Here is a 16,428-nt window from a genome sequence, read left to right as displayed (position 1 = left end):
AACAGGAACAGGTCTTCTACGAAGTCTTTCAGCAAGTGTCTCTTCATCAGACTCAGTCTCATCTTCAGACGTAGATCCTTCAGATGAACTGTCTACTTCAACAATAACAGGCTCTTTTGAAGCTCCTTCAGCAGCCTTGGTAGCAGATTCTTCATGCTTCCTCTTAGTCCTTTGCTCAGCCATAGATTGTTCAACTTTAACTTTCTTCTGAGCCAAAAGATCTGGCTTAGGTAGATCATCTTGAGCTTCAGCCTTTCTCTTTGGTTTCCTCTTAGGATTGTACAGATTTGCAGGAGCAGGAGGAACCATACTTCTATCAACAACAAAACCTTCTTGTCTGAGCACTTCTAAATAGTCCTGAATTACATGCTCAGCATCAGCTTCAGAAATAACAGGGTAGCCTTCAACATACAGACGATTTTCAAGCCTAACAGACAATTCTTTAGGAGGAGCAACAGGCTTAGATGCAATCAAACGCATCTTGGATAGAAAACTAGCATTCAGAATCTCTGGATAAAACTTCTTCTGAACTAGTTCTGGGTGGAACTTCTGCAGGTTCTGAATCACGTGACCTTGATAGAGAAGATCTGACAACAATCTGGGATAAACTATAGTAGTTTTCCTCTGAGACTTACTCGCAAAAATTGCTTCACAAATTCGTTCAAAAAAGTAATCTCCAAGATTAACTCTCTTCCTTGTCAGAAGGAAATATAACAAATGACGATGCGTCCAGGAGATTGTATCAGTCCCTCCAACTCTTGGACTGATAGAAGCAAGGATTATCTTGAACAAAACTCTGCACTCGTCAGTCAATCCTTTTACTTTCCCTTTCAGTTTGAAGTCAGTGCAGATGAGATGCAGAAGATCATCTCTATATCTGGTATCCTTTTCAAAAACATCTAACTCTATCCCAGAGTTAGGTAGACCAAGAAGAGCATTGAAATGAATTGGTGAGAAAGCCATATTCATCCCACAGATGTTAGACCTAATCTGAACACCTGTAAATTCCAGCAAGCCCATTTCCTTCCTAGTTTTACCCTTTAGACTAGGATTCCTCTCAATAGCAGCAATTTCTTCCTTCTTTGCTTCATGTTTATCAAACACTCTTGCTTTCATCCAAAATTTCTTAAGCAAGTCCGGGTAGATGGGACCGTTAAGCATGTCGAAGTACTTATCCCATCCTTGTGATGTAAAGTACTGCTTAACTTCAAAGCCGTTTGCAGAAAGACTATCAAAGTCCACAATCTTCTCAGACAGAAACGTGAGTTCAGATTCTGGAAACTCCATCTCGTTCCCAACAATCTGAAGATTCTTGAACATAAACGGTGGAATCTTTGATGAAGAAGATGACGAAGGTCCAGCCATGTTGGAGATTAGGGTAGGGTTTGGAAAACTAACGAGAGAGAAAGAAATTGTGTTGGAGGTTTAGAGAGAATATGAAAGTGTAGGTTGTGAAAGTGAATAGTGTGCAAGTGTATTGTGTAAGTTTATTTAAATGAGTACAGTTAACATGAAAATAGCAAATTTGGGAAGTTACGCTAATTGACAGAAAGTTGAATACCAAAAATCATCATTAACCACCCACTACCTGACACACGTAGACCACGTGCAAAAGTTTACTCGGTAACTGCTATTTTAATGGACAACTGTTCAGCAGTGAATACTAAACGTTTCCCACTTAAATAGATCAGAGCCTCTGAGTTATTTAAAATTCTCTATCAGAGTTAAGTACCTCAGAGCTTGTGTTTCAGATGTTCTGAATCATAAGTTCTGATATACACAACCTCTTATACTTTAAAAACCAAAAAAAATTTTCATTCAGAGATTGAAAACATGTTCAGATGTTTCTTTATAAAATCAAATCTTTCAACAGATAAGGCTTTAGTAAATATGTCAGCCCATTGATTTTCAGTATCAACAAACTTAATATCTATAATGCCTCTCTGAACATAATCTCTGATAAAATGGTGTTTAATTTCAATATGTTTGGCTCTAGAGTGTAGAATAGGATTTTTAGATAAATGAATGGCTGCAGTATTATCACAATATAAAGGAATATTGTTACTGCTTACCTGATAATCTTCTAACTGATATTTTAGCCAGAGTAGTTGTGTGCAACACTTAGCTGCTGAAATGTATTCTGCTTCTGCTGTAGACAAAGCTATAGTAGTTTGTCTCTTACTAGCCCAGGAGATAAGGTTTTCACCAACAAATTGACAATTGCCACTTGTGGATTTTCTTTCAATTTTATCCCCAGCATAGTCAGCATCACAGAATCCATTTAGCACATAATCATTGGATTTCTTATAGAGAAGTCCAAGATTAGTTGTTCCTTTCAGATACCTAAAGATTCTCTTTACAGCTGTAAGATGAGATTCTCTAGGATCTGACTGGAATCTTGCACATAAGCAAACACTGAATAAAATATCTGGTCTAGAGGCTGTCAGATAGAGTAAGGAACCAATCATACCTCTGTAGATCTTTTGATCTACCTTTCCTTCATCATCTGACTTGCCCATGTTGGTAGTTGGATGCATAGGAGTATTCATAATCTTGCAGTCATCTAGATTGAATTTCTTCAGAAGTTCTTTAGTGTATTTTGATTGATGAACATAAGTTCCTTCCTTCTTCTGATTGATTTGAATTCCAAGAAAGAATTTCAACTCTCCCATCATGCTCATTTCAAATTCATCCTGCATTATCTTAGAAAAATTCTTGCACAAAGCAGCATTAGTTGAACCAAAAATAATATCATCAACATAAATTTGAATGATTAAGATGTCTTCTTTGGTTGTTTTTCTAAAGAGTGTGCAGTCAACCTTTCCTTTTTCAAAACCTTTTTCAAGAAGGAAATTACTGAGTCTATCATACCAAGCTCTTGGAGCTTGTTTCAGACCATACAGTGATTTCTTCAGTTTAAAAACATGTTCTGGGTTTGAGACATCTTCAAAAACCAGGAGGTTGTTTAACATACACTTCTTCAGAAATGAAACCATTTAAGAAGGCACTTTTAACATCCATCTGATACAAGGTTATTCCATGATTAACAGCATAAGATAGAAGTAACCTGATTGCTTCAAGTCTAGCAACTGGTGCAAAAGTTTCAGTATAGTCAATCCCCTCTTGTTGACTATAACCTTGTGCAACCAATCTAGCTTTGTTTCTTACCACTTCACCTTGTTCATTCAGCTTGTTTCTGAATACCCATTTTGTTCCAATAATGTTCTTGTGTGAAGGTTTAGGCACTAGAGTCCACACATCATTCCTTTGGAATTGATTCAGCTCTTCTTGCATTGCCACAATCCAAGCATCATCCTTCAGAGCTTCATCAATCTTTGAAGGTTCCATCATTGAGATAAGACCAACTAATTGAAGGTGTGAAAACACAAGAAGGGGGGGGTTGAATTGTGTTTTAGCTAAGTTAAAACTTTTTCAAGTTCTTAACTCAACTATGTTAGCAGCGGAAAAGTAACCCAATAAATAACAAGTTAAAGAGATAGAGAGAGAGATCACACAAGCAATTTATACTGGTTCCTCTCACAAAACGAGAGTAGTCCAGTCCCCTTGCACTTCCAAGGGAGTTCACTATAATCACACAAGATTACACCTGCTCAAGCACACAAGCAAGAGACTTCTCAACAATGCTCAAGCACACAAGCTTAAGACTTCACACTTAAGCACACAAGCTTAAGTCTCACACTTAAGCACACAAGCTTAAGTTACACACGTAACAATAAAGTATATAAAAATATACAAGTGCTCTTAGATGAACCTAAAGAGAGCAAATACAAGTATTACAGAGTATTTGGCTAAAGTGCAAAAACACTTGAGAAAGGTTCAGAGCTTGTATATCACAGAGTTCAGAGTTTGTTCAGCGCACGTTCAATTCTTGATAATTGTTATATGTTGCAGCTGATCCTTCTAGTATATATACCACTAGAAAAGAGTCGTTGCAAAAAGAACCGTTGGAGTTGATAATCTTTTGTCTCCTAGCAGTCTGTCTTGATGCAGTTTGGTTGTATCCAAAACTAAGAAAGAGTTTCAGGTACTTTGACTACTGCAGAGTGGACTTTCCTTATTCAGCTAACAAAACTGAAGACCCGCGTTCTCAAGATAGGACAGACAAAACAGAGGTAGCTGAACTGATCAGGCTTGAAAGGTCCTTTTCTTCATTGGTAGAAGAGTTGACTAGCAAAGGGAATCTTCACAGCTTTCAAAGAGATCTTCAGAGTTTGATGAAGCTTGTAGACAGACAAGAAGTTCTGAAGTCTTCATCCTCTGAACGTTGTAACCTCTGAAGTCCAACATCTTCTGAGCGCTTGTGAACTTCTGAATTCACATCCTCTGAACTTCACTCAGGACTTATATGATGCTTATATCTGCACACTTAAAATAAATTTTTAGTCCTTCCAATTGTTTATTAATACTTTGTTATCATCAAAACCTTTATAGATTTAGGGGCAAACATTTTTAAATCAATTTTGTTCCAACAATCTCCCCCTTTTTGATGATGACAAACATAAGTATTAATTGACAATTGTTGTTAAATTAACTTATCATGTTTCTCTTAGGTTTATGAGGTTTGCAAGCTCCCCCTAAGATTGATACTCCATAAAGTCTGAACTTTATGTTTTATCCATGATATTTAATTTAGTATAAGATTAAGATGTTTTGAAATAAAACAAATTTCATATCTTTCTTCAGAGTGAGAGGTTTGCAAGCTCTCCCCCTAAGTCTCATAAGGCTAAGTTAAAATTGCACTCTTAACTTATCCTTACTTATGAAATTTATTTCAGTTTCAACTAACTTAGTCTCCACCTTGAAATACGTAAAACAACTTAAAAGTAACAACTTTTAATTTAACAGATAAAAGCGAGATAAAAGGCGTGGTTTCAGTTTTGGAACATATCAATTAATGCGTAACTACTCCCCCTTTTGTCATTATCAAAAAGTAAAACAAAGTTATATAACCAAGACAGTCAAAGAAAGAAGAGTGGTTGTTACAAAGGTGAATTAATTTCAAAAAACAAAAACCAACGCGCTCAAGGGTTTATAAAAAGGAACAAGCTAACATGCCTTCTTCACGTAAAAACAAGAATAAACAAGTGAAGCAAGAGAAAGTTGGAATAATGAAAAGATTTAGTTTACGCATCGCAGAGTTTAAGAGAAAGAAGAACGAAGAGAAACGCGAAGACGAAGAGAAGGATAAGAAAAACAACAAGAAACCACAAGATGCTGAGATAATAATCATCTCATCAGACTCTGAAGCTGAAGAGAATGAAGATGATGCTGACTATGTGGAGTTCTTGGCTGGCTATGTTCCAGAAGAGGAACAAGAAGAAGAAGAACAAGAGCAAAACCCAGATCCCATTGAAATTTCATCAGAGGATGCTGAGGAGAAATCAGAGATTTCTTCTGAGTTTTATCCATCTGATTAGGATTAGGTTGTCTTTTTCTTTTTCTTTTTACCAATGTACTCTACATTATCAGATCATTAATAAAAATTTTCGTTTTTAAAAGCATTGTGTGTTCTTGTGTTCTTATGATCCTATATAAAAAAATAACAAGTGAACATGAAAAAGTAATCAAGCAAAACATAAACAAAACAACTTGAAATAGATAAACCCAAAAAAAATTGTTCAGAAGATAAACAGGGAAATAAAGAAAATTTAAAAACAAGTGCATAGAATCCTAGGGTTTCTTAAGATAGGCTAAGAGTTGGTCGAATTTGTCATTCAAAGATCCCACATTGGAAACTAAACCATCCACCTTGGTTTCCAATGTCTCTTGAGCAGCTCTTTGACGTTCTAGACCTTCTTGCTGTTCCCTCAGGGCTTCTTGAAAAATCTGCAACTGATCTGCCATAGCAGGAGCTTGATCTTCAATCACAGGTTCTGGTTCTTCAATCAAAGGTGCCTTTCCTTTATCAGAGGGTTCACCTTCCTCTGGATAGTCTATCATTAGCACATCCTCTTGATCCTGAGAAGCAAGTACATCCAGTACATCATCTTCTGTGGCATCCTCATGATGTAGCTCATTTGCCAACTCAGCAACTCTAGCAGCAGCTTCTTCTAGACGTTCAGTCTCAATCCTCTGATCCTCAAGACGTTGCAGAAGAGTAGAATCAACCCAGCAATCTTTGAATTCAGACATACGCCTCACAGCAGCAGCTATAGCAACAAGCTTAGCACGCTCATGCTCTTCATGATTGAATGGCGTTAACCTTTTCAACTCAGCCCTAGCCAGATTGTTCCTCATGAAGCTTATACCTTCCAGATCCCGCTTACCAATAACAGCCTTAACCTTTGCAGCAGCAACATCCAAAGCATTGCAAATCCTTGCCTTAATGCTTGATACTTCGAGGTCCACATCAGAAGGACAAACTAAGAACCTGTCCTTTATTGTAGATAATCTAAGCAAGTCTTCATGAAATTGAGTGGATAGATTTCTAAAAGTGTTGGATGATGAGGGTGAAGGATTGGGAATGGTAGAGAGAGTAGGTGTTTCAGTAGCAGGCTTGGGAGCACAAGTGTGAATACGCTCAGGAGAAGCATGTTCAGCACTTGGGTTAGGATGGGGTTCAGGGGTTGGTTCAGGTGATGAAATGTCAGAAGTTGATTCAGGGTGAATATGTTCAGGAGATGGTTCAGGGGATTTATGTTCAGGGTTTGGTTCAGGAGATTTGTGTGGAGAAGGTTGTTTTGTAGGAGAGGTTGGTTCAGAATGTGGAATATCAGGTTGAGGTTCAGATGGTGGAATGTTAGGTTGAGGTTCAGGTTGAGGTGATGTAGGTTTAGGAGGTGAGCTAGATTTGTGTTGAGTTTCATGAGAGGGAGGGTGATTATTTAAAGGGTCAGGACTCAGATGTTTTTCGAGTTCAGATAGGGGGTTATCAGAGGTTGGGTTATCAGAGGTTGGTAAAACAGTTCTGAGAGGTTTGGTGTAACCTAATCCAATCTCATTTTCATTGAAGACATACTCAGTAGACTTACCTTTATCTTTAGGAGTAGGAACAGGTCTTTTCCTCAAACGAGTAGCAAGAGTCTCCTCATCAGATTCAGTCTCATCTTCTGACGTAGATCCTTCAGATGAACTGTCTGAACTATCTTCCTCAATAACAATAGGCTTTTTGGAAGCTCCTTCAGCAGCCTTGTTTGCAGATTCTTCATGCTTCCTCTTAGTCCTTTGCTCAACAATAGCTTTTTCTACCTTAATCTTCTTCTGAACCAGAAGATCTGGCTTAGGAAGATCAGCTTGAGCTTCAGCCTTTCTCTTTGGTTTCCTCTTAGGGTTATACAGATTTACAGGAGCAGGAGGAACCATACTCCTATCAACAACAAATCCTTCTTCTCTGAGCACTTCCAAGTAGCCTTGAATTACATGCTCAGCATCAGCTTCAGATATAAGTGGGTAGCCATCCACATACAGACGATCCTCAAGCCTAACAGTGAACTCTTGTGGGGGAGCAACAGGCTTAGATGCAATCAAACGCATCTTGGACAGAAAGTTAGCATTCAGAATTTCTGGATAAAACCTCTTCTCAACCAATTCAGGGTGGAATTTCCTCAAGTTCTGAACAACATGACCTTGATGCAGAAGGTCAGACAACAGCCTAGGATAAACTATAGTAGTTTTCCTCTGAGATTTACTTGCAAAAATGGCTTCACAAATACGTTCAAAGAAATAATCTCCAAGATTAACCTTCTTTTCAGTCAGAAGAAAATACAGCAGATGACGATGAGTCCAGGAGATTGTATCAGTTCCACCAACCCTTGGACTGATAGCTGCTAGGATGATCTTGAAGAGAACTCTACATTCATCAGTCAAACCCTTTACTTTCCCTTTTAAAGAGAAATCAGTGCAAATGAGATGCAGAAGATCATCCCTGTATCTTGTATCCTTTTCAAACACATCTAACTCTATCCCAGAGTTAGGTAGACCAAGAAGAGCATTGAGATGGATAGGCGAGATTGCCATGTTCATCCCACAGATATTTGACCTAATCTGTACACCTGTGTAATCCAGCAAACCCATTTCCTTCCTAGTTTTACCCTTCAGACTAGGATTCCTCTCAATAGCAGCAAGCTCTTCCTTCTTAGCTTCATGCTTATCAAATACCTTTGCTTTCATCCAAAATTTCTTCAACAAATCTGGATAAATGGGACCATTAAGCATGTCGAAGTACTTATCCCATCCCTGAGCGATAAAGTACTTTTTAACATCAAACCCATTAGCTTGTAGACCATCGAAATCAACCATCTTCTCTGAAAGAAAAGTAAGTTCAGATTCTGGGAATTCCATCTCGTTCCCAACAATCTGAAGGTTCTTGAATATGAACGGTGGAATCCTTTTTGAAGAAGAAGACGAAGCACCAGCCATTGTTGGAGATTAGGGTGAGGTTTGGAAAGACTAACGAGAGAGAAAGAAAGTTTGTGTTGGTGGTTTAGAGAGAATATGAAAGTGTAGGTTGTGAAAGTGAATAGTGTGCAAGTGTATTGTGTAAGTTTATTTAAATGAGTACAGTTAACACGAAAATAGCAAATTTGGGAAGTTACGCTAATTGACAGAAAGTTGAATACCAAAAATCATCATTAACCACCCACTACCTGACACACGTAGACCACGTGCAGAAATTTACTCGGCAACTGCTATTTTAATGGACAACTGTTCAGCAGTGAATACTAAACGTTTCCCACTAAAATAGTTCAGAGCCTCTGAGTTATTTAAAAATTCTCTATCAGAGTCAAGTACTTCAGAGCTTATGTTTCAGATGTTCTGAATCATAAGTTCTGATATACATAACCTCTTACACTTTAAGTGCCAAAAAAAATTTTCATTCAGAGATTGAAAACATGTTCAGATGTTTCTTTATAAAATCAAATCTTTCAACAGATAAGGCTTTAGTAAATATGTCAGCCCATTGATTTTCAGTATCAACAAACTTAATATCTATAATGCCTCTCTGAACATAATCTCTGATAAAATGGTGTTTAATTTCAATATGTTTGGCTCTAGAGTGTAGAATAGGATTTTTAGATAAATGAATGGCTGCAGTATTATCACAATATAAAGGAATATTTTTACTGCTTACCTGATAATCTTCTAACTGATATTTTAACCAGAGTAGTTGTGTGCAACACTTAGCTGCTGAAATGTATTCTGCTTCTGCTGTAGACAAAGCTATAGTAGTTTGTCTCTTACTAGCCCAGGAGATAAGGTTTTCACCAACAAATTGACAATTGCCACTTGTGGATTTTCTTTCAATTTTATCTCCAGCATAGTCAGCATCACAGAATCCATTTAGCACATAATCATTGGATTTCTTATAGAGAAGTCCAAGATTAGTTGTTCCTTTCAGATACCTAAAGATTCTCTTTACAGCAGTAAGATGAGATTCTCTGGGATCTGACTGGAATCTTGCACATAAGCAAACACTGAATAAAATATCTGGTCTAGAGGCTGTCAGATAGAGTAAGGAACCAATCATACCTCTGTAGACCTTTTGATCTACCTTTCCTTCATCATCTGACTTGCCCATGTTAGTAGTTGGATGCATAGGAGTATTCATAATCTTGCAGTCATCTAGATTGAATTTCTTCAGAAGTTCTTTAGTGTATTTTGATTGATGAACATAAGTTCCTTCCTTCTTCTGATTGATTTGAATTCCAAGAAAGAACTTCAACTCTCCCATCATGCTCATTTCAAATTCATCCTGCATTATCTTAGAAAAATTCTTGCACAAAGCAGCATTAGTTGAACCAAAAATAATATCATCAACATAAATTTGAATAATTAAAATGTCTTCTTTGGTTGTTTTTCTAAAGAGTGTGCAGTCAACCTTTCCTTTTTCAAAACCTTTTTCAAGAAGGAAATTACTGAGTCTATCATACCAAGCTCTTGGAGCTTGTTTCAGACCATACAGTGATTTCTTCAGTTTAAAAACATGTTCTGGGTTTGAGATATCTTCAAAACCAGGAGGTTGCTTAACATACACTTCTTCAGAAATGAAACCATTTAAGAAGGCACTTTTAACATCCATCTGATATAAGGTTATTCCATGATTAACAGCATAAGATAGAAGTAACCTGATTGCTTCAAGTCTAGCAACTGGTGCAAAGGTTTCAGTATAGTCAATCCCCTCTTGTTGACTATAACCTTGTGCAACCAATCTAGCCTTGTTCCTTACCACTTCACCTTGTTCATTCAGCTTGTTTCTGAATACCCATTTTGTTCCAATAATGTTCTTGTGTGAAGGTTTAGGCACTAGAGTCCATACATCATTCCTTTGGAATTGATTCAGCTCTTCTTGCATTGCTACAATCCAAGCATCATCCTTCAGAGCTTCATCAATCTTTGAGGGTTCCATCATTGAGATAAGACCAACTAATGATTCCTCATTTCTCAGTTGAGATCTTGTCTTTCTTGGACTGTCCTTGTTGCCTAATATCAGTTCCTCTGGATGTGATGACTTGTATTTGAAAGTATTTCTTGGGGGCTCATCATCTTCAGACTCATCAACATCAGGTTCAGCAGATGCTTCTGTTCTTGGTTGTTCAGAGTCTGTAGGAACTATTGTGTTCAGAGGTACTTCAGAGAATGGATGTTCTGAGTAGTTTGGAATATCTGAATATTGATCCTCTGATACCTGAAATCTAGACAAACCTTCCACAAGCTCTGACACTTGGTCAGGCTCTTTGTCATCAAATTTGACATGCATACTTTCTTCCACAGTGTGTGTTTCAGAAATATACAGTCTGTATGCTTTTGAGCGTTCAGAATATCCTATAAAGATACCCTTATAACCTCTAGCATCAAATTTCTTTAGATGGACTTTGTTGTTTAAGATGTAACATGTACATCCAAACTGATGAAAATAAGAAATATCAGGTTTTCTTCCTTTGAACAATTCATAAGCAGTTTTGTTCAACTTAGATCTGATATAGATTCTATTTTGAACATAACATGCTGTGTTTACAGCTTCTGCCCATAAAAACTTTGCTACATTTGTTTCATGCATCATGGTTCTGGCCATTTCTTGCAGAGTTCTATTCTTCCTTTCTACAACCCCATTTTGTTGAGGAGTTCTAGGAGAAGAGAATTCATGCAGAATGCCATATTTTTCACAAAAGTTTTCAAAAGGTTCATTTTCAAATTCTCCACCATGATCACTTCTAACTTTTAAAATAGTGTAGCCTTTTTCATTTTGAATTTGTTTGCAGAAGATGCTAAACTCATCATAAGCTTCATCTTTTGATCTTAGGAATTTTACCCAAGTCCATCTACTGTAATCATCAACAATTACTAATCCATACTTCTTTCCATTGATTGAAGCAGTGTTAACTGGCCCAAAAAGATCAATGTGAAGAAGTTCCAATGGTCTTGAGGTAGAGACAATGTTCTTAGGTTTAAAAGATGATTTTGTAATCTTTCCTTTTTGACATGAGCCACAAAGTGTGTTTGAGTGATATTTAATTTTTGGTAAACCTCTGACAAGGTCAAGCTTACTAAGCTTAGAGATTAACCTCCAGTTAGCATGGCCTAACCTTTTATGCCAGATCCATTTTTCTTCACTCAAGGTCAAAAGACACATCACTTTTTGTTCATTCAAATCAGAAAGATTAACTTTATAAATATTGTTCTTTCTCAGACCTTTGAATATAATGGAGTTATCAGATTGTTTAGACACAGTACATGATTCCTTATTAAAGACAACTACATAACCATTGTCGCAAAATTGACTTATGCTCAATAGATTATGTTTAAGTCCATCAACTAACCAAACATCATTAATAGATAGGGAGGAATTACCTACTGTACCTGTACCTATTATCTTTCCTTTCTGATTTCCTCCAAAGCCAACAGAACCTCCTTCTTTCATGGTTAGCTTAGAAAACAGTTGCTTGTCACCAGTCATGTGCCTTGAACACCCACTATCCAGATGTCATACCCCAAATTTTGCCCGCCTTTTACTATCATATGGATTGTTTTTCGCATTTATTTTCAAATATGTGAATTAGTCGATTTGGTAGTAAAAAGAGTGTGCATAGAGTTTCAAGCGCGATGTTGTGTGTTTGAGTCCCACTAATGTCTTTTTTATAAATATTTCACTTTGTTTAAGTTTTTATTACTAACTTTCTTGAAAAAATCCAAAAAAATATGTTTAGTGTTTATTTTATTTATTTTTTTTTTTTATTACTATCATTATTGTTATTATTATTATTATTAGTAACAAAAATCAAACAAAAAAAGAAATAAAAGACAACAATAAACAACACGCAGTCAGCAACAACACAGCTTGCGGTGGCATCCATATCCATTCTTGATTCAAGCTTCCTTTTTCATTTTACTTCCAATTCAAGCCAAATTTTAATCAATGAAATTGAAGGGAATTTAAGGGGCTGTCTTTTACCTTTCTTGAGGAACCAAACCTTAATCCTTTGGGTATAAATAACACAAGAAAAATGAGAGCAAGGGAGAGGAAATTACACGCAAAAAAGAGAGAAAAACCAAAAGAAAAGAAAAAATAAGCAACAAAAGAACAACACTGTTGTTACAGTGTTGCATCGCCTTATTCCTCCCCTGTTTCACTTCCACTCATCATCTCCACAAAATCACCACTACCATATTCACTACTCCATCCCCCACCTGCAACAAACCACCACAGTAAACACTTCCATCACAAAATTATCGCCACTTTCTTCCATACCACCAACCATCTCAAAAACACAATAAACCACAAACCTCCACCATCAACCTATTCATCAAACCATCAAAATCCTTCTCATAAAAAATAGAGAGCAAGAGAGAAAGGAAACAAAACTGAAAAAAGAACAAAGATCGAAGGAGAAGGAAGAGGATCAAAAATCCGCAGCTACCGTGAACCTTCGCCGAACCTCCATCATTTCCGGCAGAGCACAAGAGCCACACCGCAGCATACCGGCTGCACCACTCTGTCGCAGCCGCACGCACCACCGTGGTCTTTCTCTCTCCGTCCGCTTCACTCTCTCGGTTCGGTCTCTCTATCTCTCACGCCTGTTTTCATTCTTTTTACTCTGTTTCTTTTATCAATTGTTATCAATTATTATTATTATTATTATTATTATTATTATTATTATTATTACTATTATTATTATTATTATTATTATTATTATTATTATTATTATTATTATTATTGTTGTTTTATCATATCAGTTGGATTGTTTTAGTGGCATGAGTTTCTAAACATGTGATTGACACCCTTAAATCTGCTAATAACAACAAAAGACAATTAAAACAAGTACTATAACAACAAGTTTTATTTTATGAGATCAATTTGAAGTAAAACATTGTTTTTTTTTTAATAAAATAAATTTGGATTAAAAGGGGACCGGCGGATGTACATCCGCTCATCTCTCAAATGATCGAACGCTGGCCATGCGCCTTGCCTATCGGTTGTTTGTCTTCCACAACTTAAAATCAATCTCAACTCATCAAACTTCACTCTTTTCGCGTTCATACACGCTCAATTTTTTTTTCCTCAAACGGGTATCATCTCCCAGGCACGAGTCTTTTCCTTTTTTTTTAGTCAAACAAAGTTTTTTGCCAAAGCGCATTAAAAAGTTTTCATAAATAAAATCAACCAACACACAAGCATTTTCTACCAGAACTACGGGGCTTTGAGTTTCCCATCGCACCAGGGAATACGTAGGAGCAGGATTCAACATCTTGTCGAGCCCACTAATAAAAAACTAACATTTTTCCCCACTTGTAAATAATTTCAATAATTAATAAAAGCAAGCAAATAAATTAAAACACTCTTTTAACCCTAAAATTAACGAGAAGGTTCCCGTTGAGTACAACGGATGTGAGGGGTGCTAATACCTTCCCCTCGGATAATCGACTCCCGAACCCGAAAATGGTTGCGACGACCATCTTTCGATCGTTTTAAGGTTTTATCGATATTTTCCTTTTCCTTTGGGAATAAATAAAGTTCGGTGGCGACTTTACTGTCTAAGCGAGCGTTTTTCGCCCGCGCATTTTTCCACCCGCTTCAGCTGGCGACTTCACTGGGGACATAAGAGAGTCAAGCCCATTCTTGTTAGTCTTAGGATTGATTGTTTTCCGTTTGTTTGCTTGCTTTTCTTGTGTTTCATTATTTTCCATTTGGTCTTGCTTTTATGTTTTATTTGTTTTAATTTCATTTATTTATGTTGTATATATATCAATTGTGGGTTATGATTTGTTGTTTGAGAAAAGCTCTACACCCGAGCTTGAGAAAAAACTTAAGTTAAGTAAGGAGTAAGTAGTATGGGCCCATGGGATGTACATCCCAATCGGCGATATACGAAAACTCCGCCTAGAGTAGATTTGTTCAAAAAGTCCGTCTGGAATTGGCTAGCCCATCCTCTTGGCGGAATTTTGGACATGGTCGATGACTCTAGGGACCTTGTATAGAACCCAATGACTCCATTTAAGGGACACCCTTCGGATTGGCTAGCCCAATCTCGTAGGGAAATCCTGAATGAGGGCCGCGACCTCGGCGTTCGCCCTTGAACAAAAACCCTAGAACCTACATGTGAGGGGATTGGGTAGTAAAGATTTAGAACCAGCCTATTTTAGGGAGCCCCCTATTTAGGCTATGTAATCAATTTCCAATCACCCTACAAATTGGACCTTGGGGTCACACCCTAACCTTCTTTTGTCTCATCATGGCATGTCATTAAAATCTTTTAGCATGCCTTGAAAAAAATTCTTTTTTTGCATACTCATGCATTTTCATGCATCTGCATACATGCATCTGCATTCCCAAAACATGAAGTTCATCTATCTCACACCTTCATCCTCACCCGACCATGATTCCGCTAGCAGATTTCCCAATACTCAAAGCAAATTTAAAGCATGTCTCAAGAGACTATGGAAGAACTCCAAAAAGGTCAAAGACTGTTAAGAGATGAGGTCAACCAGTTGAAGACCCAAATGAGCTTGGTCATACAAATCCTACTAGGAAAAGAAGACAATCCTCCATCGGATCTGCTACAGGCCTGTCCAGCGCCTCAAACACCGCAACCATGGATGCTTCCCAAGTATCAACAACAGCAAAATGGATACCAACAGAAGAATCAGTCTGGACCTAGAAATAACTCTAAAGGAAAGAATGTGCACTTTGATCCGGTACCCATACCATATGGTCAAATCTTGTCGTACCTAATCCAAAAGGGGATGGTGAAGCCAAGATCTCTTCCCCCGGTAGCACTGCCATATCCACCTCATTTTGATGCAAATGCTAGATGTGAATACCATGCTGGATCACTCGGGCATAACCTTGAAAAGTGTAGGGCATTCAAATACAAGGTTCAGGAGCTCATCGATCGCAAACTGCTAACCTTCAAGGAGGAATCCCATGGTCACCCCTCACCTTGACAAGTCCGAGAACGTCAAGGGGCATCTTCAAAGTCAATGGATCAACAAGGAGGCTCATCCCTAGAGTCATTAGACTTGCTATTTTTAGTTGTAGTTTCTTTCTTGCTAAGAATTGTTTGTTTTTAAATTTGTACTCTTGACTAGTATTTTTAATAAAATAAGCATGCATGTTTTTGGAATCCATCTTATCATATTCACTCTCTTCTTATATCATCACTCGATTTTCCATTTCACTTCTCGTATGTTAACAAACTTGGGAGGAGAATGACGAAATAAAATAACTGAATTTGCTGACATATGCTTTTATTAGTAAGACCTAACTGATGATGTAAGGCATTGTTTCACCTCCCAAACACTGGAGATATAAGGAGATAATACGTAGTCAACCCCTTTGAGCCCGAAGTTGGTATTCTTTCTATTTATAAAAAAAAAAACCCACAATCTTAACCAGGGGCAGGGTAGTTTTTCAATTAATTTGATGATGCACCATAATGCAAGAGACTTAGTCCATCTAATCACTCCAATAAGGGGTTTAAGCATATCAATTACCTCGTGCACATGAAGGAAACAATAAGAGGACAAACAAACAGTTGATATGGCAGTCACAACCTTCTCAAATCAAAAGTAAAATCTCACAAGAGTTGTTCCAAAAAAAAAAAAAAAAAAAGAGCCCGCTAAGTAAATATGAATGAATGAAGAAAAATTGAAAAGAGACTTAGGCAAAAGTTAGGGCATCCTGATGGACCACAGATTCAAAAGAAATGGTCCATGCAAAAGTAAAGGATTAAAAGAAAAAAAAATGGAACAAGCTTGAAAAAAAAAAAGTGATTGTCACCTCAAAAACTTCATTCGTGCTTCGATCATTGTATCTACCTCGGCCATCATAGCTACCAAAATTCTCTTGCCAACTGAATGCATCCATTGAGTTAATTGAAATTAGGAATGGAGGACATCAAAGGAGAACGGGTGGGATAAGATAAAATTTTGAGCCTGATAGTCCTTTTTTCAAAAACCGTGAACCAGACCACG

Source organism: Trifolium pratense, linkage group LG5 (assembly GCF_020283565.1).
Source record: "Trifolium pratense cultivar HEN17-A07 linkage group LG5, ARS_RC_1.1, whole genome shotgun sequence".
In the NCBI taxonomy this organism is placed as follows: domain Eukaryota; kingdom Viridiplantae; phylum Streptophyta; class Magnoliopsida; order Fabales; family Fabaceae; genus Trifolium; species Trifolium pratense.
The sequence above is the reverse complement of the archived record's forward strand: the minus strand, read 5'-3'. Positions refer to the sequence as shown.